The following is a 24,242-nucleotide window of genomic DNA, read 5'->3' as shown; positions in this document are numbered from 1 at the left end:
CTATATTTTGATAAATCTGAGTTTTTACTTTAAGATACACTGCTTTGAGGCCAGGAAAACAACTTTTAAGAGTATAGTTTTGAAAAATATGTGTTAAAAAACATGAAAATTTCAATTTTTTCCATAATTTTTGTTAGAACACTTCTGATTTTGTATTTAAATTTTTCTTAAGAACATACTGCGTGTTGACAAAACACACAAAATATTGATAACATGTTTTAATGGGATTTTATTAAGTGCAAAAGACATGTACATTTATAAAAAAAAAATTCAAAACATTTGGTTAACATCTTTTGTTGTGAAAAAGTGATTACATCTGACAGAACGGCCCTACTCATTTATAAAACTTGAACCCTTTCCCTATGCAATACAAACAAAACTGTTGCCATAACTTAACATCTAAAATTTGAGAAAAGTTTTCATTTAGGCTTCATTATCCCCACGCTTTTCGGAGAAAAAGTGGGGATATTGTGGTTATCTCCGACGTCCGTCCGTCCGTCCTGGCCACTTTCTCCTCCTACACTATAAGCACTAGAACCTTGAAACTTACACACATGGTAGCTATGAGCATATGTGCGACCCTGCACTATTTGGAATTTTGATCTGACCCCTGAGTCAAAAGTTATGTGGGTTGAGGTGGGGCCGGGTCAGAGATTTTTACTCATTTTTATGCCCCCGGATCGAAAGATAGGGGGTATATTGTTTTGGGCCTGTCTGTCATTGTATTTGTGTGTGTGTGTGTGTGTGTATGTGTGTGTGTGTGTGTGTGTGTGTGTGTGTGTGTGTGTGTGTGTGTGTGTGTGTGTGTGTGTGTGTGTGTGTGTGCGTGCGTGCGTGCGTGCGTGCGTGCGTGCGTGCGTGCGTGCGTGCGTGCGTGCGTGCGTGCGTGCGTGCGTGCGTGCGTGCGTGCGTGCGTGCGTGCGTGCGTGCGTGCGTGCGTGCGTGCGTGTGTGTGTGTGTGTGTGTGTGTCCCAAAACGTTAACCTTGGTCATAACTTTTGCAATATTCAAGATAGCAACTTGATATTTGGCATGCATGTGTATCTCATGGAGCTGCACATTTTGAGTGCTACGGACACTACACCGACTGTCTTCAAATTGATACTGAACCTCTCTTATGGCAATACGGATAATCTCAACTATGCATGGCCCCATTACCAACCCTGGGGTGCCCCGCCCACATTGGCCACGCCCACATAGACCACGCCCACCCAAAATTGCCTTTTACTATAATTTCTTCATTTCTACACCGATTCACTTCAAATTGATACTGAACCTCTCTTATGACATTATGGTTAATCTCAACTATGCATGGCCCCATTACCAACCCTGGAGCACCCCGCCCACATAGGCCACGCCCACCCAAAATTGCCTTTTACTATAATTTCTTCATTTCTACACCGACTCACATCTTATTGAAACCGAACTTCTCTTATGACAATACGTTCAATTTCAACTATGCATAGCCCCATTACCAACCCTGGGGCACCCCTGGGTCAAACATGCGGCGTGGGGATACACGTCGGCCTCTGACGCGCCATTTCTAGTTTAATATTTTCGAAATCACCCATATTTGTGTAAAGTTTGGAGAAAAATCAAGAAAAACATATTTTAACAATGAAATAAATTTAAGTTGTTTGATGATATTTTCATGTATTTCAACGTTTTCAATGTCCAGATAAATACCCTATTTGTACCCATTGAAAACCTTTAAAACTTTTATTTTGCATTGTTATTTTGTGTTGGGCTTAAAGAAAAAAGATTGATCTGTATGCAAATGTTTACATTATATTTCACAATCATAAGAATTTCCAATTTATCGACAGTGATGACCGGGTTTTATAATTATAATATGATTATTAGTGCTTGTGATCATATTTCAGATGCCCAGGGGCCTTTATGGTTGGGTTAGGGAGGGGTGCTCCCAACCTTCCTTAATTGATATTTAGCTTCACCGGCCAAAGGCCAGCGGGGCTTATGTCATGGTCCTGTGTCCGTCATGCGTGCGTCCGTCCGTGCCTGCGTGCGTCTGTCCGTTCATTAACTTTTCCTTTAAACATCTTCTTCTCCTCAACAACTGGTCCAATTCTGATGAAATTTCTCAGTAATCTTCCTTTGGTGAACCTCTTTCGAAATTTGTTCAAATTATGCGCCTGGGGTCAAATTTGACCCTGCTCTGGGGTAACAAAATTTAACATATGCTTATATAAGGCCTATTTTGTAAAATCTTTCAAAATCTTCTCATCCATAACCATTGGGCATAGGGCTATCAAATTTGGTATGTAGAGACATCTAATAGTCCTCTACCAAATTTGTTCAAATTATGCCCCTGGGGTCAAATTTGAAATTGCCCCGGGGGTCACAAAATTTAACATATGCTTATATAGGGTCTATTTTTTGAAAACTTTACAAATCTTTTTGTCCATAACAATTGGGCCTAGGGCTACCAAATTTGGTATGTAGTGACATCTTATAGTCCTCTACCAAGTTTGCTCAAATAATGTCCCTGGGGTCAAGTTTGACCCTGCCCCGAGGGTCACAAAATTGAACATATGCTTATATGAGGCCTATTTTGTGAAAACTTAAAAAATCTACTTGTCCATAACTGTATGACATAGTGCTACCAAATTTGGTATGTATTGACATGTATTAGTTCTCTTCTTAGTTTGTTCAAATTATGCCCCTGGGGTCAAATTTGAAACTGCCCCGGGGGTCACAAAATTGAACATATGATTATAAATGGCTAATTTAGGGTAAACTTTAAAAATCATTCTTGTCCATAACCATTGGGCCTAGGGCAACCAAATTTGGTATGAAGTGACATCTTATAGTCCTCTACCAAGTTTGTTCAAATTATGCCTCTGCGGTCACTTTGACCCTGCCCCGGGGGGGGGGGGGTCACAAAATTTAATAAACGCTTATAAAGGGCCTATTTTGTGAAAATTTTAAAAATCTTCTTTTTGAAAACCATTCGGACTATGGCAACCACCAAATTTGGTTTGCAGTAACATCTTATTGTCCTCTACCAAGTTTGTTCAAATTATGCCCTTTGGGTCAAATTTCACCCTGACCCGCGGGTCACAAAATTGAACATTATATACACTTCTTTCTTGCTTATTTTTTGAAATCTTAAAAATATTCTTGTCCTTAACTAAAGGATCTAGGACTACCACATTTTGTATGTAGTGAGATATAGTAGTTCTAATGTGTCCAATAATTATGTTGATGAAGGTGGCAGTGGTAATGACTTGATATGTATGTGAGATATGAATGCCAAAGTCTTCGTTTTACATAACATGAATTTTTATGTAAAAGTGGTGGTTCTTCATAAATTCTACATGTTCTTTGCAAATGATGACCTCTACAAAGTTGTTCCAGGAGTACCATATTGCCTTACAATCTTTTGTTTTATTGTTAACTTTAACTGTACTTGATTCTAGCATGCCGCTATACTTCTTTGAAGTTATTTGAGCAAATTTCTCACTGTTTAGTAATGTATACATTGTTTAAGGTACACTATAATTTCACATTTTGTATGTGGACTTCAATATGTATGATCTACTTATGCTGCCACAATGTAAAGGCAACAATCACTGGGTTTTGCTGGTTGCAAGGGTTATGTCCAGGACTGTAACCATTTACGACTCGTTGGGTGGTAACAACAAGGCCTTGTTCGATTTGTTCTGGTAAGGTTCAAAGCTGTAATTCATTGTTTGTCTTACCTGCTTGATATAGCAGTCACAGAAGCAGTTGGTGTATGTGCATTTTATGTGTGTCTCTGAGCTTATCCAAACTGTGATTCGATAATTGAATATGCCATTTTTAAATAGCTTACCACATATGTTCTCCATGTAGAGAAGCTGCAGCGCATGCGTTAACAAGAGATCAAAGGTCACATTTAGGGAGCTTTTTTGGCCAGTTCCAGTTATCATTCATCAGGCAATATACCAAACAAGATATCCAAAAAACTTTGTAAATCTTATTTGTATTCTATATTTGGATCTTTATCTTAAATATTAACTTGTAATGACCACAAACACTTTAAAAATGATAGGCTATATATAAATTTAAGCTTGCTTTCTTAGTTCATTCTTATTTATTATTGTGTCCTATCTCTCACACTTATGTGTTTCAAATAATGTGTTAATAGATTCACACACACACATATATATATATATATATATATATATATATATATATATATGTTTGTTTGAAAACTGATAACCAAAACAATTTGGTATAGATAAAGTACCGCTTAAGTATATAGGCACATGATTTTTGTTGATTTTTACCAACAAAATATTTGTTGCAGCCAGTTCATGTGTCATCGAGCGCAAATTGTGAAAGATGGCTTGGCAAAAATCAGTTCAGAGTTCAAAGCGCCACCTTGCAACAAACAGCGCCATGGAAACAGCTGTGGAGTGTTTGCATTGATGGTAATAAATTAGCTTTATATTTCTATATAGGAGTCACTTTGTCGTACTGTCGGTCGGTCTATCGGTCTGTCCCGAAATTTCATCCGATCTTCACCAAACTTGGTCACAAGTTGTATCTTGATGATGTTTAGGCCAAGTTTGAATATGGGTCATGCTGGGTCAAAAACTAGGTCACGGGGTGACTTAGTGTGTTTTAAACCGAAAGTTTGTCCGGGCCATAACTATGTCATTTATCGTTAGATTTTAAAATAACTTGGTACATTTGTTCCCTATCATGGAACGGTGTGTTGCGTGAAAAAAGTACGTCGATATCTCCAAGATCAAGGTCACACTTGGAGTTCAAGGGTCAAATGCTAGCTTGTCCGGGCCATAACTTTATCATTTATTGTGAGATTTTAAAATCATTTAGCTAATTTGTTCACCATCATGGGACGGTGTGTCGCGCGAAAGAATTATTTCAATATATTGAAGGTCAAGGTCACACTTTGAGTTCAAAGATTAAAAATGGCCATAAATGAGCGTGTCTGGGCAATAACTATGACATTCATTGTGAGATTTTGAAATCATTTGGCACATGTGTTCACCATTATTGGACGGTGTGTCGCGCAAAAGAATTACGTCTATATCTGCAACGTCAAGGTCACACTGTGAGTTCAAAGGTCACAATTGGCCATAAATGATCTAGTCCGGGCCATAACTATGTCATTTATTGTGAGATTTAAAAAATACATGGTACATTTGTTCACAGTCATTGGACGATGTGTCATACGAAAGAATTATGTCGATAACTCCAAGGTCTTGGTCACACTTGGAGTTCAAAAGTAAAAAAATGGCCATAAATTTGGACTGCATGTCATGCTAAAGAATTCAAGAGTTCAAAGGTCGAAATGGTTGCATTATCATTCTTAAAAATCGCCATAAATTTGATTCTTTGTTTTGTGAAGACAGCATGCAAAATAGTCTGTGTCAATGCGGCACGTGGGGGAAGTTATCACGTCTGTGACAAAGCTCTAGTTTGCTTAGTAAAGATCTGCATTAACTTTTATTCAAAAAAATAATGGGAGAATGTAGAATATAATCATCGTACCTTTCTGTTGGTGCATTGGTTTTTAGAGCCTTGCATTTTCTTTTAATTTATAAAGGACATGATATTTCATATGTTATATCATAACCTGAGGATCAAACTGTGTTATAGAGTCTTTTGTCAAATAACCCTGAAAAAAGGTTAAACAAGAAGATTACTCATATTTTAATTTATTAATGTGTCATATAATGAAAAAAAGCATTCTATTTGCTCCATTATATTGTTTTGTATGAAAAGTTGTTTTTCAGTGTCTTAATGTGATTGTTTATTTATGATGCATAAAACATGAATACTTTTCACTGTCAAACTATCGTTCTTGCAATTGTATTTTCAGAAATAGTATTTTTGTGAACACTTTATCTAGTGAATATATGCTTTTCTTATTGCAAACAACTGCTGTTGTTTTTTAAGTTAAGTATGAATGACTTTTACTTTATTTCCAGCCTGCCAAATGTTTGGTCATGAAAAAGCATCCCACAATGTTGCGACAGGCCCATGATTCAGTTTATCGAGACTAGTCGTGAGACACAGACTTCTGATTCATGGAGTGCGGCAAACATATCTGTGCGACTCGATCACTCCACTGTAAAGACCCGCACGGCATTAAAATGGATATTATCAATATGTGTTGTTGCTCGAAAATATGTTTTTGTAGCAGGAAGTGCTTTGGGCTTGATTAATCTGAGAACTCAACAAAATATTAATAAAATCCGTCTGTGCCTTTTAGTTCTGAAAACAGAAGTAGCCAGTTGGTATTACACATCTCCTAAACAAGTACAGCACGATAAAACTTAAGATTTTATAATCCTAAATTTTTATAACATCTTTATATCCACACAAAAATATTGATGATTGTGGTGCTCAGATTGCAAAACCACCTGTTTGGCAAAAATAATGCAGATGGTTTGATTATGATAAGTGCAAGAAAAAAAGAATAACTCTGGAGATATAACGGACTCGATAATGTCCCTCTGCATATAATGCTCTAAAGGGCGCTTGGCAGTTTATATAGATAGATAGATAGATAGATAGATAGATAGATAGATAGATAGATAGATAGATAGATAGATAGATAGATAGATAGATAGATAGATAGATAGATAGATAGATAGATAGATAGATAGATAGATAGATAATAATTGATATGATAATCATTGCTTGACAGAATCACAATTGACCTAGATATTTATTTATGTAGTGGTGTATTTTTCAATGAGTGCCTTAAGATTCCAAAAACATATTGACTTAAAATAAATAATCCCGATGGTGTAAATGACTTATCATTTCATGTTCATGAACCGGTTTTAAAATACTTTGTAGACTTATCTGCTAGGCGGTGAGGACTTTTAGACCACCTGATAAACTTCAACTTTATTTGCCCTAGTTCAGTAACCGACTAAAGATATGCTAACAAAATACTGATGACTGATGAGTTTGTTGTGTCTTATATTCTCATTGCAACTTAAAATATTAAGTCTATTTCAACGTTTAGACTAATAATAAGCAAATTCGTTAAATTGATATCCCCCGCCAAATAAATTTTGATTATTGATGGGTGAAGAACTAACAGAAAAGTTTATTTGAAGGGTTGTACCCTTATCTCACTTATTTAAAAGTAACATCATAAAAAAACAATTGGCAATAACTCTTATTTAAGAAAGTGTAGGGTTATAGATTTTGTGCATGACACCTCTCCTCACTGATATCTTAACATCCATTAAATTCATCTTTAAATTGTGTATAGTATCTGTGATATAGTCCTGTAAAGTAACATCAGACACGTACATATGTACTAGGGTTATGTTTCATGTGCATGGCACTTATTCTCATTGACAATTATACACCCATGAAATTTCATGTTGAAATCTTGTATTTATAGTTTCTGAGAAAAAGCCCTGAAAAGTTACATCATACAAAAACAACAAAGGGCAATAACTCTTATTTAAGAAAGTGAAGGGTTGTGGTTCTTATTCATGGTTCTATAAATGAGATATAGCCCTGAAAAGTTACATCATAAAATAACAATAACAAGAAAGGCAGTATTCGTTATGTAAGAAAGTATACGGTTATGGTTCTCGTGCATTGATAATTATACACCCATGAAGTTTCATGTTAAAATCTTGTATAGTATCTGAGATATAGCCCTAGTTATATCATAGAAAAACAACAAAGCGCAATAACTCTTATTTCACAAAGCGACGGGTTATGGTTCTTGTGCATGGCACCTCTCCTCAGCTATATTTATACACCCATAAAGTTTCATGTTGAATACTTATATTGAGTTTCTGAGATAAAGCACTGAAAAGTTTGTGAGTGACTGCACTGACAGACAGACCAACGGTACGTTTAAGTATATTTAGCGTACCCGGGGTACATTTAAGTATACTTAAGAGTACACGGGGTACTTTAAAGCATTACCCGAGCCGAACCGACAATTACCAATCGAACTTATTGACATATTAAATAAATGATGATAGTGGTAACTATGATTGTGTGAAATATAATAAAATAGTTTTCTTGAATTGAGTGTACATGTGAATTAGCTAAAATAATGATAAAAACACCGATTGGGATTATACATTTCTGGAACTGAATTTGGTTCATAATAAGTTTTTGACTTTTTTAAGCTGAAATAATATATATATATATATATATATATATATAATCTGAAAATATTTTCTTAAATCAATGTTATATCTTTGTATTAAAAAAGTGCAACACTCATGACTGTAAATTAGGCATTACCATATTTCTGTACAAAGTAATGCATGTACATCATCGATATATATAACATTTAAAACGAAAATCGTTTTAAAATTCAAATGTTTGCATGGTGTTAGAACTACTGTTTTGATATCTTTGTTGTGAACAATCTGTTAAGGTTCAACGTCCGAAAAAAAGATGTCCGAAAATAACTACAAGCTGTTAAAACGCGAAATTAAGTTGAATTGAAACAACAATGCGTTAAATATTATTTTTCATCAATCTGACATTTTTCACGGCGACTGATCGCAGCAATATCACGGGGGTACAGTGAAAATCGTCAGATCTCACGATCTGACAATATTGACGCTACACCGGTCTATTTCGTTTCCGTAGAGATAGCTAATGTCGTCCGTTTGTAAGCTCAAATTTGATTGGCTGACGGGTTCAATGGCGTATTCTAAAAATAAATGCTGCTCGAGCAGCATATTGCTGCTCGAGCAGGAATTTTGCTGCTCGAGCAGCATTTAAATGCTGCTCGACCAGTAAATTGCTGCTCGAGCAGCATTTTTTTCTGCTCGAGCAGAAGTTAAAGTTTCGACCCCTTTGGTGCGCCATATACTTCCTTCTGCCCGTGTAGTAATCCCAAAATTGCACTCATGATTGCACTCGCCATTCAAATGTGACGGGTAGACTTCTCATTACAATGGTGAAACTTGCCGCTTGAACAACAAACAGGCCTATACTTGTACAAGCTTTCCTCACGTAGGCGCGTCAAACATTGCAATGCTGAAAACCCTGTATCGTGGGTTAAAGAAATGCGCTTAAAATATAACAAACTTGCTCTGTCACCGAGATCATAAATACTAAAGACAATGTATTATAGAATTTCATTTTCGGAACTTGATTACCAGTCTGTTTCTTATGTTGCGATCAATACGCTATCACTTCATTAACAGTAAACATAAGTTATTCTAGAATTTCGTTTTCGTACATAGAATACCAGACTGTTTTCGCATATGTTTTGATCAGCATTTGTTTTATAATACATGTGGATGTGCGTATCCTCTAATTGCCTTATATATTGGTGCACTATGATATTATATATTCAATGTTTATACCATATAAATACTGTTTTCATTGACCTCTGTGAGATTTATTTATATAAACAATATCAATTCGATTTTATTGTATGCCTATAAATAATAGTTCAAACACATGTGTACACAAGTTTACTTTTGTATAATGTCGATTTTAACATCGTTTGTTCGCTGACGAAGAGTAATACATAAATTATATTAAACTATGTATACATATTATGCTTATGGTTTCTGATAACTATTGTAAACCTGTATCTGATAATTTATTCAGCTCGTCTTGTATTTGGAGGAGATAAAGTTATAAAGGTTAACTAGGAGTATGGGGAGACCACTGTGAGGGATGATAGAAAACTTTCAAAAGAGTTTGCACTCCTTGTAAATTAACAGAAAACAGCTCCGCTTTAAACCTGTCACAATATGTGATTAATTTGCCAAATTTTGTCAAGGCGTGTTACAACAAATTAAACAAAGCTCGATGAATGTTTCAAGATAAATGCACATGTAAAAACCTTGAACGGAACAAGAGCGCTTTAAAACATATCGATACTAATGATAATGGTACTTATACGAATAATATTAATATTAATAACAATAATATAAATTATAATACCAACAAATAATAATAATAATATTATTATTATTATTACTACTACTACTACTACTACTTCTAATAATAATATTATTATTATTATTTATAATAATAAAAATGAGAAGAAAAAGAATAATAAGAATAAAACAACAACTACTACTACTAATAATAATAATACGACTTATAATAATAATAATAATTCGAACATAACGATGAATTATTTATGAATGAAATGTTTCGTTTTTCTGACGGCATACTTCTAAGCTTCCTACCCACAGCCAGTACATAAGCTGCAATAGTTTAATTGAGTAAATAATTATTTGTGATCACGGACGCCTAAGGATAATAAATCATTTAGTTAGAAGCGTTTTTCATTCATTAAAACTGCATGTGAACTCATCGATCCACTTCTTGCACAGCATCTTCTTTCATAAAACGTCATCCCCAATCACTGCGGTCAAAGTTTTCAATTTCTTCTCGTATATAGATTATCGTAATTTGCGGTGGCCTGTATTTTTTACAAATTTTACCCAAGAATAAATCCTTTCGCTGATGACGCTCTTCTGTATTATACCAGCTTTAAATCACCTGTCCTGCTCGTTATGGGCCTGTATGTAGCATCTTTCTGTAGGGCAGTCACCCATGCTCTTACATGCTGTTTGAATACTGCCTGTATCATGTTATGATATCCATGATAAGTACAGGAAGCTTTATTTTCTTTCTAAGTGGCATACATTATCATAATATAACCATCGATTGGTTGACTCAGTTATTTAATTATTGCGTTGGTGTGAACGACATTCTCTTATTATAATACTCAATTGAATCAGCGAATATCAAGTTTGCACCTGTCAATTACAGATCGTGATAAACTATTAAACACTACCATCCTAAACACCTTAAATTATGTATTGCTTCCATATTATCTACTAACTTTAAAGCTCGCTGATTAACTTTTATCATTTAATGAATAAAACCAATGTACAGTTTTTAAGTATAAATACTAATAGGCACACTTTTCAGTCATATGCAATTAAACTATAAAGTGGAAACAGAGTTTGCATATAGCCGTGTTATGTTTATGTTACCAACGTAAGGGTTACAACAAAATGTACCAAACTCTTATTGAGTTTTAATCCAGTAGCTAGTCAGTTGTTTTCAAACCTGTCTTCAAACCTGCACAATACAAATTAATTGTGTGTGTATTTGTTCTGTCCGTCTTAAGTGCATGTTTACTTGTGTAATAGTGTTGTTGATCATCGTGTTGGTTAATGATTAATTGATCATCGTGTTGATTAATGATTAAATGGTTCAAGTACAATTTTTTTAACACGGTCGTTTGTTCCGTTATGTAATAAGTAATTATAATACATACATAACACATTTTAAAAATCAGACTGAACATAACCGAATTCTCGAATGACAACAAGATGTGTTTGTGAAACCGATGTTACGCATATATTTGACCTTTGACCTTGAAGGATGACCTTGACCATGATCTTTTCACCGCTCAAAATCTGCAGCTTCTTGAGATACACATGCATGCCAAATATGAAGTTGCTATCTTAAAGTTTGACGCAAACAAACCAACAAACAGACAAGGCAAAACCAATATGTACCCCAGTTTAGACTGGGGGACATGAAAAGACTCTATTGCCCCAACCTTTTTAAAAACATGTTTGATAAAAATTTCAATATAATAGTAGAAGAAGTCATGTAACAATGATGCATGCCTAAGCTTTATTATATTTACAAAACACTGATAGTTATGACGAAAAATGTATAGTACAAAAAGACTCAATCTATTCCCCTGACATTTAAAAAAAAAAAAGATAAATGTTTTGTTTTGTTTTATAGTGCAAAGCTGCTACTTCGTAGACCACGAATTGTAGGGATAACCATTCAACGTTTCAAAATATAAGTAAATGCAGATATTTTAAGACAAATGTATTACTTCTCTTAGATTGCTTATAAATTGGTCATAATACAACGCTTTTACAATCAAAACTAAAATTAATAAAAAATATTTCAATAGCAGGTGTGATGTAATGAAATACAGCTTGTATGGCATGGCAATACCAAAAGAAATGAACAAGTGTTTTTGCTTTCTGTTTTACAGAAAGCACATTTCTCTTAGTCGCATATCGTCACTAATTTACCAAATTGTATTTAGCTGGTATATCGTAAGCTAGTCTTACTTGCAGCCATTGATGGTATGAATCTTTTGCGTTTCAAAATACCATACATGGAGACCTTACCAATATGAGCTGTCAATATTGAAAAACTATTTATTTTTGTTTACCCTGATGGTATTCCACTGTTGTGTATAAATATGTTATATATACACGAGTATTTTGTCTAGCAACAGAATATGGCAAATATATGCCGTTATTATAGGAAAAGTATAACAGTTAATAGTTTAAATCTATTTATTTTAGCTCAATTGTATCAAAAGCCTCAGACTTATAGAAAAGCTCCCGAGCTTTCCTCGGCTAACTACCAGTACTTGGTGTCTTCCGGGAAGATCTAGAGATCTCTCTTCGAGTAGGGATCGAACCGGTGACCTCCCGAGCACTAGGAGGACACCATGCCCATACGGTCACATACCAGTTAATTTTTATGATGTTCTCGAGTTCAAGGGAACTGACCGTACATAAATCAGTAATGGACAAATATTTGCCGTAAAAATAGTGTTACGAAAATAAAATACCCACGCTTGACATTAAAAAGCAAGGACATCAAGAGCTGTCTTTACATTATGGTTTTTGTCTTCCGATGTATTATTTTTCGCTTTAGTATTACGATGTTCAAGGTGTAATGATTGCAATGATTATTTTTCATTTGTTTTATAACAAGAATAAAAAAAAGATGAACGGCCTTTACACCATTTCTTCAACTATTGCTATCTCCGCTACTCCTCCATCCACGTACCAGTTGCTTTTTGGGATGTCCAGTTTGACGAGAATTTAAGAAAGTTCTTGCGCTATGTAGCCCTTTTCTACATATATTTGCAAACAGAACTCCCCGTGAGTGGTTTGAAGAGCTCTGTGCACATGAAACACTACATGATTTTCAAGTTGCGTAACATCGGTTCCAAATACGTCAATGGTATAGGCTTCTAGCGGATTACAAGATTGGTAAATACTTCCGGCGCTGAATAGACCACTCGGACTACTTTCGTTACAGCAGACATTTGAGAAAAGATGTTGGTCATAATTGAAAAGCAGGGGAATATTTTCTGGAATACTCTTAACAGGAATCTCGTCGAGCAGCATGGAATTGTCTGGGAACAAATATTCTCGATGATGCCTTGCCTCCATTAAATGCTGGATTTCAGCGGGGGGAGGCTGATCGAATATCGCCAGGAAAATCGCACATTGGCAGAATGTGTTGAAGACTGCCTCGCACTGTATGGTTGATGTCGCAAACATAATGTAACTGAAACATATAATGTATTGCGTATATAAACATACTTACTTTTTAACACGGTATCACCGATAATTATCTGATCGAGATAAATAAAATGGGCCGCCGTGTTTGTACCTGCGGATAACATTGTTTGCCCACAAGAAAATGAAAAGCATTTTCACTAATTCGTCAATGAAAACAACATAAGGTGAAATAAAGCCATTTAAATGATGTTAGAGTAAATATGATGGAAGGGACTTGTTAACTGATTGTCCTATATTATTGATGAAAAGCGTTACAAACGCATTGATATTTTTTCGATGTCGATTTAAGATTACCAATAAACGAACAACTTTTTAAATATTTCCCCCTTTTAGAATTATCTTTAATATGCATACATACTTTTGAAATCTGTGCCATTTTGTTTAAATTTGTCATTTGGTCAAACTGTGAACTTTACAAAATGTTTACAACCTTCGCTGCAATTTGTTGTGCGTTTGATTGAACGTTTCCGAGCGGGTATACTTGTTGAGGGTCGTGTCAACCGTGGCCACTCGGGGTCTGCAGCCGAGAGACCGCCCATAGTCGTTACAGTACTCATTTATCGCTCTGAAAATTGTTGATCACCACATATAAATGTGTAATTGATAACGTTGGAAATTTTGAGGCTCTACACTATTTTAAATTTTACTTTCATGTAAGTTTATATTTTCATGTTTAATCAATTGTGTTATATTTATGACGATAAAAAATAACCAAAAAACGAAGAGATAAAAACATTAGTGCAAAAATCATATGTATACAATCAGATCATTAGTCAATAATATGCCTAATAAAGAACACCGCATACAATTTACGTTTATTAAAACGTAAACACATTGGTAGTTTTTATTCTTGGATATCGACTTAGGCTTTAATTAAACGATATTTTATTTTTAAAGTTGTTTAATTTTATATAGTGTGGGGTAAAACATACTTAAACAGTCCTTGTCTTTCAAAGTGTTTATGAACTCGCCCATCTAGTGTAAACAAGCTCCGACCCCCGTCAATAACGTGCATAGCAGCAAATACGACCGTTTGGATTAAAATAGAATTTCGATTAATAGTTGTGTATCCATATCTTGAAGATCTATTGCATCGGAAATCAAACATAGAAACATGTTCGATTCTTTGCTCTTATATGTCTGATTAGTTGGTTGTTTGCACATTAAACGAAAACTAAATGTGTCTTTAATGCACACTCTACTGTTGTTTAATTTCTTTTCTATGGAGTTAAATAAATAACATTCATAATGACTTAAAGATCTACAATAAATATAATGTACAGGTCGGATAGCTTTTACCATTTATTTACACTTTCTTTAAGGTTCATTTCTTGCCTTTTAATGTACGGTAAAATGGATACTTTAAAGTGATATTATGGGCATTTTTCACTGTTGAATTGAGCTGAAAATAATTAACAGGTCAAAAGAGTTAGTTAAAATGTGGTTACTTACCAATTATCTGCAACTCATCTTGCTACCAGTTGTTTATTAAAATATATTGTATATTAGCTATCTTAGATGACTCACCCAGTCCTCTAAGCTGAAATGATCCGTAAAACAAATTGTGTCTTTGTGTCGTATGAACGAACTTGCACTAAAACTAAATTTAGGTTCACATCGTACATGCATGGTCAGTTGTCAAACGAAAGTACGGTTGATATTCAAATGCATTATTTTTCTCTTTCCGGGATATTGTTTTAGTATGTTGATGCTGCATTAACAAATATAAGTGTATATGAATTGAAAACACCAGCAATACACAACGGTTGCGACAGACACCTATAAACTGTTAGATGCCCAATATATCACTTTAACATTAAAAAGTGTGTTAAGCTGTTTAGCAACAACAAAGTAATATACAGGTTTGTTTTTTATTTCTCCAATAATGCATTTCCGGTTCCGGTCAGCGACGAAGTAGTCGTAGTAAAACGGTAGATAGTCGAGGCCTTTATACGCGTTCGTACGCAGGGATAGAACCGCCTCTTTGTCGGCTGATCCCGCCACTCGGAAAATCAGGTCCACCGATGCTGGTTAGACGTATTTAAAATGCAATAGGAAGTCATTTGTGAATCAGTGTATGCATTTGATTGGCAAAACTCAATGCGTGTTAGCCAATGGTATTCCCTCGTGTAAAGCCTGTCTTTATTTATAGCAAGGGGCATGGTTTCCAAGACAAGACAGTAAGAGTACATATAACATAGCAAACGCTTATGCAGACAATTAATTGTAAAAATCCTTTTTCCAAAAAGCTAAGCTTTAAATAGCAAAATGATTGCAACCTTTTAATTATTACCCAAACATTGTTTATTTATTTGGCATGTACTTTGTATTATGTGATAACATGTTATTTAACAACTTGCAAAATAAGCATATATAAAGGAGTCAAGTGACCTAATGCATCCAAAAACACACATCGCTTACCATATTTACTGCGGTGCTTTAAAAGCATCAACGGCAACGATAATTTCATTCCTGAAAACATCAATAACAACAGCTTTGAGATGCACTTAACAGCTAATATCAGAGAGAAACAGGTGAATTTTCATGTATAAGCTTATATCATCAACAACAGGCCACGAACAAGCGCACATCAATTGATATCATCATCCAAAATATAATTCTCCTTCATAAACACGCAATATTTGCAATTGTGGGCTGTAACAGTGCATGAGTCAATACAATGCATGTATCCGTAACATAATGCACATTTTGAGCTTTATTAAACGAAATAAAACAAATTTCATACATTGTTCAAGTCACCTAGATAAACATTTCAGTAGCCTCGGGGTATCAAACGTCAATAAGAATCGATCACGAGTTTTTGTTTACATTGTTTGTTAAAACTTCGGTAGACTCCGTATGTATTTGTTATGTGTCCGTTGCATTCGTCATAGATCCGTGACTTTACAAACGGCCTATCAGAATTGCACACGTTAAATCAACTTTACGTTGCAGACACGTGACTTTACAAACGGCCAATCAGAATTGCACACGGTAAATCAACTTCTGTGTTTTTGTAAGTAAATAGTCAGTCTTACTTGCGCAGTTTTGCTTGCTGCCACGGGCGAGGCCCGTTGCGGGCTTCGCTTGGTAAATTGAATATTTGACAAACATTGCGTTGTGTTAAAAAGCAGAAATAAAACGTAAAAAAATCAGAAATGGACTTTGTTTACGTGTATCGTGTTATTACGTTGTCCGTCAACTATGTTACACGTCCTAGTAATGCAATAATGTGTGAGATACTGTTTTACATGAAAGTCCAAGCAGATAAACAACTCATTTCTCGGAAACAATGTGATGTTATTCAAGTTTGACAAAATGTGAATAGTAGTCAATGAACAATATACAACGATTGTCAGGTCAGCCCCGATTACGAGATACGATAACTAAGGGCACAGAAACTAGGGAACGGGAAGGCGGGAACGAACGAGAAATGAGATTTCAACCATGTAGTCCCTGTACATTGAAGTTTGCATCTAAAAGTTAGCATCTAAAAGTTAGCATCTTTTTTAGATAATTATTGTTAAATAATTTCTTTTAAAACTTGATGGAAATGTTAATTTCATTGGTTGAGGAAAATAATAAATTGACCAAACAACATATATATCACACTGATGTATTGATCTGATTAATGATGTTTTAATGACACATACATGATTAGACATATCAGTTTATGTTAATAATTAGCTGAGCGACATGTGGGATCAAGCTGTGAGTTGGTTTTAACTTGTTGAGAGAAAGTTTGCAAAATAAAGTGTTTATTGCTGAATGGTATAAACATGTACGCAAAATAATGTTCATCCGTGTACACATATCATCCGGGAAAAGCGAATTTTTTTAATACAGGAATATGCAATTGTATATACCTTCACCATGGCATTACAACACAATATGGAAGTTTGCAAAACATCACGTGTTTTGGGGAACAAAAAATTTAAATGAACATGGAACGACGTATGAAATAAATCATTTGTTATTATGTAACAATAATAATAAGTCCTTTACCTTGTGTACACTTATTCTTATCGTATATCTAGAATGGAACTAATACTGTCATTTAACTTTTGATATTTACTTTTGACGTTGAACGAGTATGGGACACTTGGGCAATACGCTTAACGCTTCAGTTCAAACGTTTCCACTTAAATTATTTAGAAACTTACCTCAGAATTAGAGCGTTAATTAAACGGCCAATGTCGTGTAGATGTACCCACGATCTACCATCGATCTCAAAGTTAAATCACAGAATTGTATCGCTAAATACGACTTTAATTTGTTATTTGATATAAGAACACTTCGGCAATCAAGAATAATAAATCGATGTTTAGTATAACGTTCCTCCAAAATTACGCAATTATGTTCATAACCATGTGGTTTTCTGATAAGACCGTTATAAATATAACGGTTACATCAATGCCTTTCTGTAAACATGCTTCCCTTATTCTATATTGCGACTTTCCAACATGAAACTCCAAAAATTATTTTAACTGAAAGAACTGGTATGTTTTGTACTTTAGCATTTAGTTAAATAGAGTCGAGTTGATATCATGTATGGTCAAGTGTGCTTTACATTGAGGTCAATTTACGTTATGTTTAGGCAAGCTGGTATCTGGTTAAGTCAAATGAGAGTTATGTCGAAGTGGCAAAATGCGCAGTACATGTTCCATAATGTTGGGTCCAGATGACATAATGGTCATTTATTTTAAAACCGAGTTAGGTTTAATCCGCATAAGTTAACTTCAGTTGACACTGATTGAGGTTATTTGGAATTAACTTGATTTTATATAATATTAGTGATTTTATCGTTTTGTTTATGTCAAACAGCAAGTTTAGAAAAAAAGACACAATACTGGGTTAAATTAACATTTGGTTTACTCATTTTTGGCATACAATTTGGTCAACAGTATGATATGTTGTATATAGTGGTATTTACCTTAAGGTAGCGCATCTCTAATGGGCATATATCCAAATATAATTTAATTAATTATTTTCCTAATCAGCATCATTTCACTGAACTACATGCAAATTTGTAGGTAGGCTTTCCATGCTTTTTAAAATAATATACCGATTTTTTCAAAACCACCCTCACGCTCGGCTTTTGTCCATTTTATTTTCACCCCTGGGGTATATAAAAGTTCAATAATTCATTCAAATTTCCAAATATGGGCATGCAGTTGGTGTGTACAGATGCAGTAAAGGTGTTTTAAGTTTAAACATGATGAAATAAGTATTCTTTTACAGACATTTAGTTTTTACAAATTGGTATCCATGAAATATAAGTGATTTCAGCCAAGTAAAAATTGGGTCGGTTAAAAAACAAAGTGTCATAAAATTTAAAATAGTATCATTTAAGTTATAGTTTAAACTTAATTTTTATAGTAACACTATATACAGCAAAAATACCAAGAAATAGAAAGATTTACCGTTTACTTTTTGAAATAAAAATAAAAATGCAACATGCATCATTCGTATTTTCAACAGTAAATTACCCAATTTAGCCATAACGTTGTTTTAATTTTAAAAATTGAAGGATGTGTATACAATTTTCAACATATTAAACAATAAACATAGCTTATATGCTATATTAAATCAAATTACGTTAGAAAAGAAATAAAACGCGTCGCAAAAAGAATGCGATGTCGGCAGGATTCGAACCTGCGCGGGAAGATCCCAAAAGATTTTAAGTCCATCGCCTTAACCACTCGGCCATGACAACTTCACATCAGCGCCATCTTAAAATGAGATATCCATAAGTAAACAGGTAAAAAGGCAAGTCGATCTTTGAAGAACTCGCGAAATCGTATTTTTCAGATGATAATTGGATCAAAGTCAATATTTATAGTGAAAATAATGTATTCTAAATAAATTAGGTAAACACATATCAAAATTCGAAGTTTGAAAAAAATAAAATGCATCTATGGAAATAACCGATCATTGAAGATCGGCATTGATCGTAAAATAAATCGCGGGAAATCATTAGAGGTGCGCTACCTTAAGTCAAGTCTGTGCGTTCCAGAAATAATTAACTGTTTATTGGAATGGTTCTTATGTTCGGTTCATAGAACAAACAGGCCAGTGGTAAAGCCAGTGTCATTAGTTAATATTTATAATTAATGCTTTAAATTAGTTTATAATACAACAGGTTGTATTGACCTTTGATTGTAACAACCAACCACTAAATCACATTTTATTGAATTGACAAAAAGTAAAAGCAACTCATCTGGAATTATGTTTGATAAAATCATACGTTGAATTAACATCTAAACCCAAAATAATGTTCACTTGACACAACCTCATTTTGACTTGACATCTTCCAAATTTAACCCCCTGTAATACAAAGTTTACTAAACTAAAACAATCTGAACATAATCATATCAATCAAAATTGACCCTAAACAATTTAACTTGACTTTGTATAATGGCAGTCTGGATTAACCCTATGTTAACTTGACACAATAATTTCAGCAAGACTTAACCGTCATATTATTTGCTCCAACATCAGCACATAGACCTCAATCTAGCGTTAACATAACTCAACCTTATTTCAACGTTAACGAACATCATGATAATTTGGCACAGCTCTATCCAAAATAAATTAAATCTTATACCAACGTGCCGAAATATAATGCCAGTTGGACTGAAAATTATGCCACCCTGACTACACAAAATGCCGTTTTAACAAAAAAACTTAATTATATGTCAAAATGACCAGTACCCATTCTTGTTAGACTAAATCGAACGAAATCAGGAATATACGTAATGTCATTTTGACCCAACATTATTGCATTTGGGCAACAATAAATGTCAACTTGATCAAACCAAATGAAACATTGACTCAAAAAAGCTAGTGTGACTCCACCTGATGTTAGTTGACTCCAAGTAATACAAGTTTGAACCCAAATAATGCAATCTTTACTAAACATAACGCCAACATCACTCGACTAATGCATAATAAACACGCATATCAGTTGTTTGAAGAAAGGTGTTTTGGCGTTTCAAACATGAAGTTTCCAAAAATAAATGACATGATATGCGTCATGACTTGTTTCTTTATATAAAATTATAACATGAAATCAAACAGTAAATTGATATTTATATTCTTACGGACGCTGCAATGCTTTTAATAATAATCAATTAAGATTATTTATTTAATTTTGCGTTTAACTGTATCACATAAAATCAATGAGTTTGTTTTCGCTGCAAGTTTTTTCTCAATAATAAAAAGGAAACAATAAATTAACAATTACATTATCAACACCAACCACAATATAAAATGTTAATAACGCAATTAAAAATAAAAGTACACCACCAACACAACTACAAACGATCCTATAACTATTCAACGTCTTTGTCGAAAAGAACATAAAATATTCACGTTTCGAATCTATAACGTATGAAAACATGTTTTGAGTGAAACAAAAACTTCATATATTAATAGTATTGTTATTATTACTCTAATCGTTTAGTTAAAAACGACCATAACTTTTCATTTATGCATCAAAGGCCAGACCCATAGAGAATACTAGGTTAGCGTTGAATACAGAGAAGTTTATGTTGCGAGGCTTAGAACGCCGGGAGCGCGAGCCTTGGCGAGCGCTTTCGGTGTTCGAGCCGGGCAACATAAATGTCTCTGTATTCAACGCTAATCCTAGTATTCTATTTATCCCATTTGATTTTTTTCAACGTGACATTTAACATAAATTGATCTAATAACCTAAACAATAATTTTAATTCGGTCTTAAAAGCGCTTAAAGTCTAACGAATGTAACCATGCGTAGTGATATAAATGTATTTGTTCTGGTACGCAAAATAGTCTTTAAAAAATTCACACACAAACTGTAAAACAAGTAAAAATATCACCATATGCCTCGATTCAAATTTGACGCATTATCCGAATTGTAACACATTACGACCGCAAAAAGAAGATTTTACTTGAATATAATTTATTTTATTTTCGAAAGAAATGATCAAAATCCAATATGGCGGCGATTGCTTCCTGACAAAATGATGTCGATGTCAACATACATGTACACCGTCGACGACCTTGATAATTTCGACGAGTAAACAGACAATTGCAGCGACTGACACTTTATTTGACCTTATATACAGGGCAATGCGTTTTCCGACTTCGGACGACGAATTTAAGTACGCGCAGAACGTGTTTTATATAATGTTATGGGTATGCCGTGTGTGATCAGATGCATCAATGGCGTCCATGTTAAAATCATTTTCCCGAGAACAGGGAACGACAAAAGTACAAAAAAGCAAAACACGTTTGAACTAGTATCTTACCTTTAATTATCCTTTAAAATCCATCTAGTAATCCATTTAACTCAATAATTGACGATTTTGCATCTAGGTTCTTTAATAATTATTTTAGCATAGTTAAATAAAGACCCTTATGCCATCCTATCACTATATTCAAATGAGTTTACGAACTCAATAAACTTTCTTCTTCGTTACACGCTACGTCATATACTCTACATTACTGCTCGGAGCAGTTTATCAAATAATAGCCGTTGGTAAACTCGGTTGCATTTGCAAATTTCTGCATACAAACATAATTATGTTTAAACTTGCCCACTTATTTATTTGTCTATGGTAAATGCGCTTATTGTACAAGAAAAAAATTTAATATATAAATACACAAAGAATGAAAACAGTCCATTACACAACAAATAAATGAGTGGATAATACCCGTGTACAAAATAGGACGTTCCGAATTCCAGTGTGGTGCTATTTTTACCATCTTATACTTTACACAGCTCTATGCCTAACGTGAATTAAATCGGAAAGCAAATATTGCAGATTATGTATGAATTGTGCGATATTTGTATGGCTTGTTGTACATTCTTAAATCTCAAAAGTCTATGCATGGGTTATAAACAATGCACATTACACGAAATAAGGAAAACGTGATAAATTGACAATTCAAATATGTCGATATACAGTACATGTACATGTGAAATAAGTTGCGTTTATAATAAATCGTCAATTTTTTTATTTTTTTTTTGGGGGGGGGGGGTGGTAAATGATGCAATAAGTGTCATTTTCAGCTGATTCATCATTATACGGATGGCGTAAAATTATGTCATATGACTAGATTTGAAGGTTGAAGGTCGTATAATTTTGCAGCTAAAGTGTTCTCGACTTTATTTCTTATGAAATATCATTCAGTGGTTAAAAAATAGTCCGTGCACGCGACAGTCATATCCCACAGTATTGAATACAGGCTAGTATATTTCATTAGGTGTTATACCGTCAATGTCGCGTTGAAAATGGGATAAATACTGAGTATCTTAATCATGCTTACTGTGAGCGCCCAGCTGTTAACGTACTGAAACATTATGGCTTAAGAAATATACCATTCGTTTACTTTTGTTTCTTAAGTTTCTCAATAGCCACACTTATGGACACTAGCAATAGCAAACAAATGCCAAACACAAAACAGTGTTATTTTACAACCATAATTATGATAAACAACTAGTTTCGCACATAGCTGTTTAGCCAATCAAAGCCCTCGGTCCTCTCACCGTTAACGGGCGATGTCATATCAGACACTTTATACTCGATTGGAAGAAATATCGGTGCTTTCTCTTGTATTATGAATGCTGCAGAGGCTGATAGTCATACATTTTGTTTCAATATACAAGTCATTGAATCATTAAAACACCCAGATGGTGCGACTATAATTATGATATCTCCCAATAAGTATCATTGGGAAAATCGAATCACGCTATGTGTTATTCTGTTGTAAGGGGAGTAGTGGGATCATAGCTTATTGAAGTGTTGTCACTCTGATAGTTATTAAATAGGTATTGAAGTGTTGTCACTCTGATAGTTATTAAATAGGTGTGTAATTTGTATTATTCATTAGTATTCATTTGCAACACATATGTCGAATAGTTGATGTTTATTTTTTGGAAAAGTCCCAACTGAACAACAAAATGGGTATTGCCATCTATAAATAGCTTGTGTATTGTTTGACGATTATGTTGTATCATGTTTGTATGACAACCTATTTTATGAAGCATCATAGATGTATTCTTGTAAATAATACGACAATCATGTGTTCGTGTCGTGTTAGCCTGTATTCTTGTGTAATCATACAATTAACTTTTTGCCAATCTATTTCTATTTACAATATCTTATTAAGCAGATTAACAGATAATGCAGGAGTTTCAATCAGTTGTTTAATTGTTAACCTTTATTACTTGTTAAAAAATAATGGATCATTTGGGAAGCGCCAAAAATATCAATAATATATATATACATATATATATATTATATATATATGCACATTACATATATTAGTGTGTATTGTAGTGCTGCAAAACCTATTCACTGTCTTACGCACTGATTTCACAACGCAGTGTCGTGGCTCCGAGCCCCGGTACCAATAATTCATCGTATTTCGCTTCGACATTCCACTCCCCTTTTGGATTACACTTCCGTACAATCCAACTAATATGTTTGTTGGAAGGAATGAAAATATGCATTACTTAAGAACTTATTTTTGCAACAACGCAAAGGTTTAAAACCCGATATATCGCGTGTTAAACTATACGATTTACAAACCATATTGAGTGAGAATTACTTATCCATAAAATGTTAGAAGTTATTGAATTGAACACTTTGTATAGGAAGGCCAGAATATTGGAATTGCATCGTCAATTTAGTCTTGCACTAAACAAATACAAGGTTTGATTACAATCTTTACACAATTTAGAACCTGCCGAGAACGCAATCACCAAAATCGGAGACTGCTTAAAACCATAGAATGATATGAAACACATGTCTCTCTCAAAAGATAGCTTATTTAATATTTATAATTTCTATTAACAAATAAGCATTGGCTGCAAGAGATGTCAGGGCTCTT

At 34.1% G+C, this 24,242-nt stretch overlaps 3 protein-coding genes and 1 non-coding gene across 16 annotated transcripts in view; 2 read left to right on the top strand and 2 right to left on the bottom strand.

Moving 5' to 3' along the window:
• Positions 1 to 24,242, top strand: part of LOC127858367 (probable methyltransferase-like protein 24) — a 264,328-nt gene that overhangs the window by 72,676 nt on the left and 167,410 nt on the right. The gene's annotated exons all lie outside the window — the stretch shown is intronic.
• Positions 1 to 24,242, top strand: part of LOC127858369 (uncharacterized) — a 275,468-nt gene that overhangs the window by 128,453 nt on the left and 122,773 nt on the right. The gene's annotated exons all lie outside the window — the stretch shown is intronic.
• LOC127858365 (zeta-crystallin-like) overlaps positions 1 to 24,242 on the bottom strand; it is a 274,122-nt gene that overhangs the window by 182,844 nt on the left and 67,036 nt on the right. The window lies entirely within an intron of this gene.
• Trnal-uaa (transfer RNA leucine (anticodon UAA)) lies at positions 18,999 to 19,080 on the bottom strand. The gene has a single exon. It is a non-coding gene; the product is annotated as a tRNA-Leu (tRNA).

The sequence above is a fragment of the Dreissena polymorpha genome, chromosome 14 (assembly GCF_020536995.1).
Source record: "Dreissena polymorpha isolate Duluth1 chromosome 14, UMN_Dpol_1.0, whole genome shotgun sequence".
NCBI classification, from domain to species: Eukaryota; Metazoa; Mollusca; class Bivalvia; order Myida; family Dreissenidae; genus Dreissena; species Dreissena polymorpha.
The sequence above is the reverse complement of the archived record's forward strand: the minus strand, read 5'-3'. Positions and strand labels throughout refer to the sequence as shown.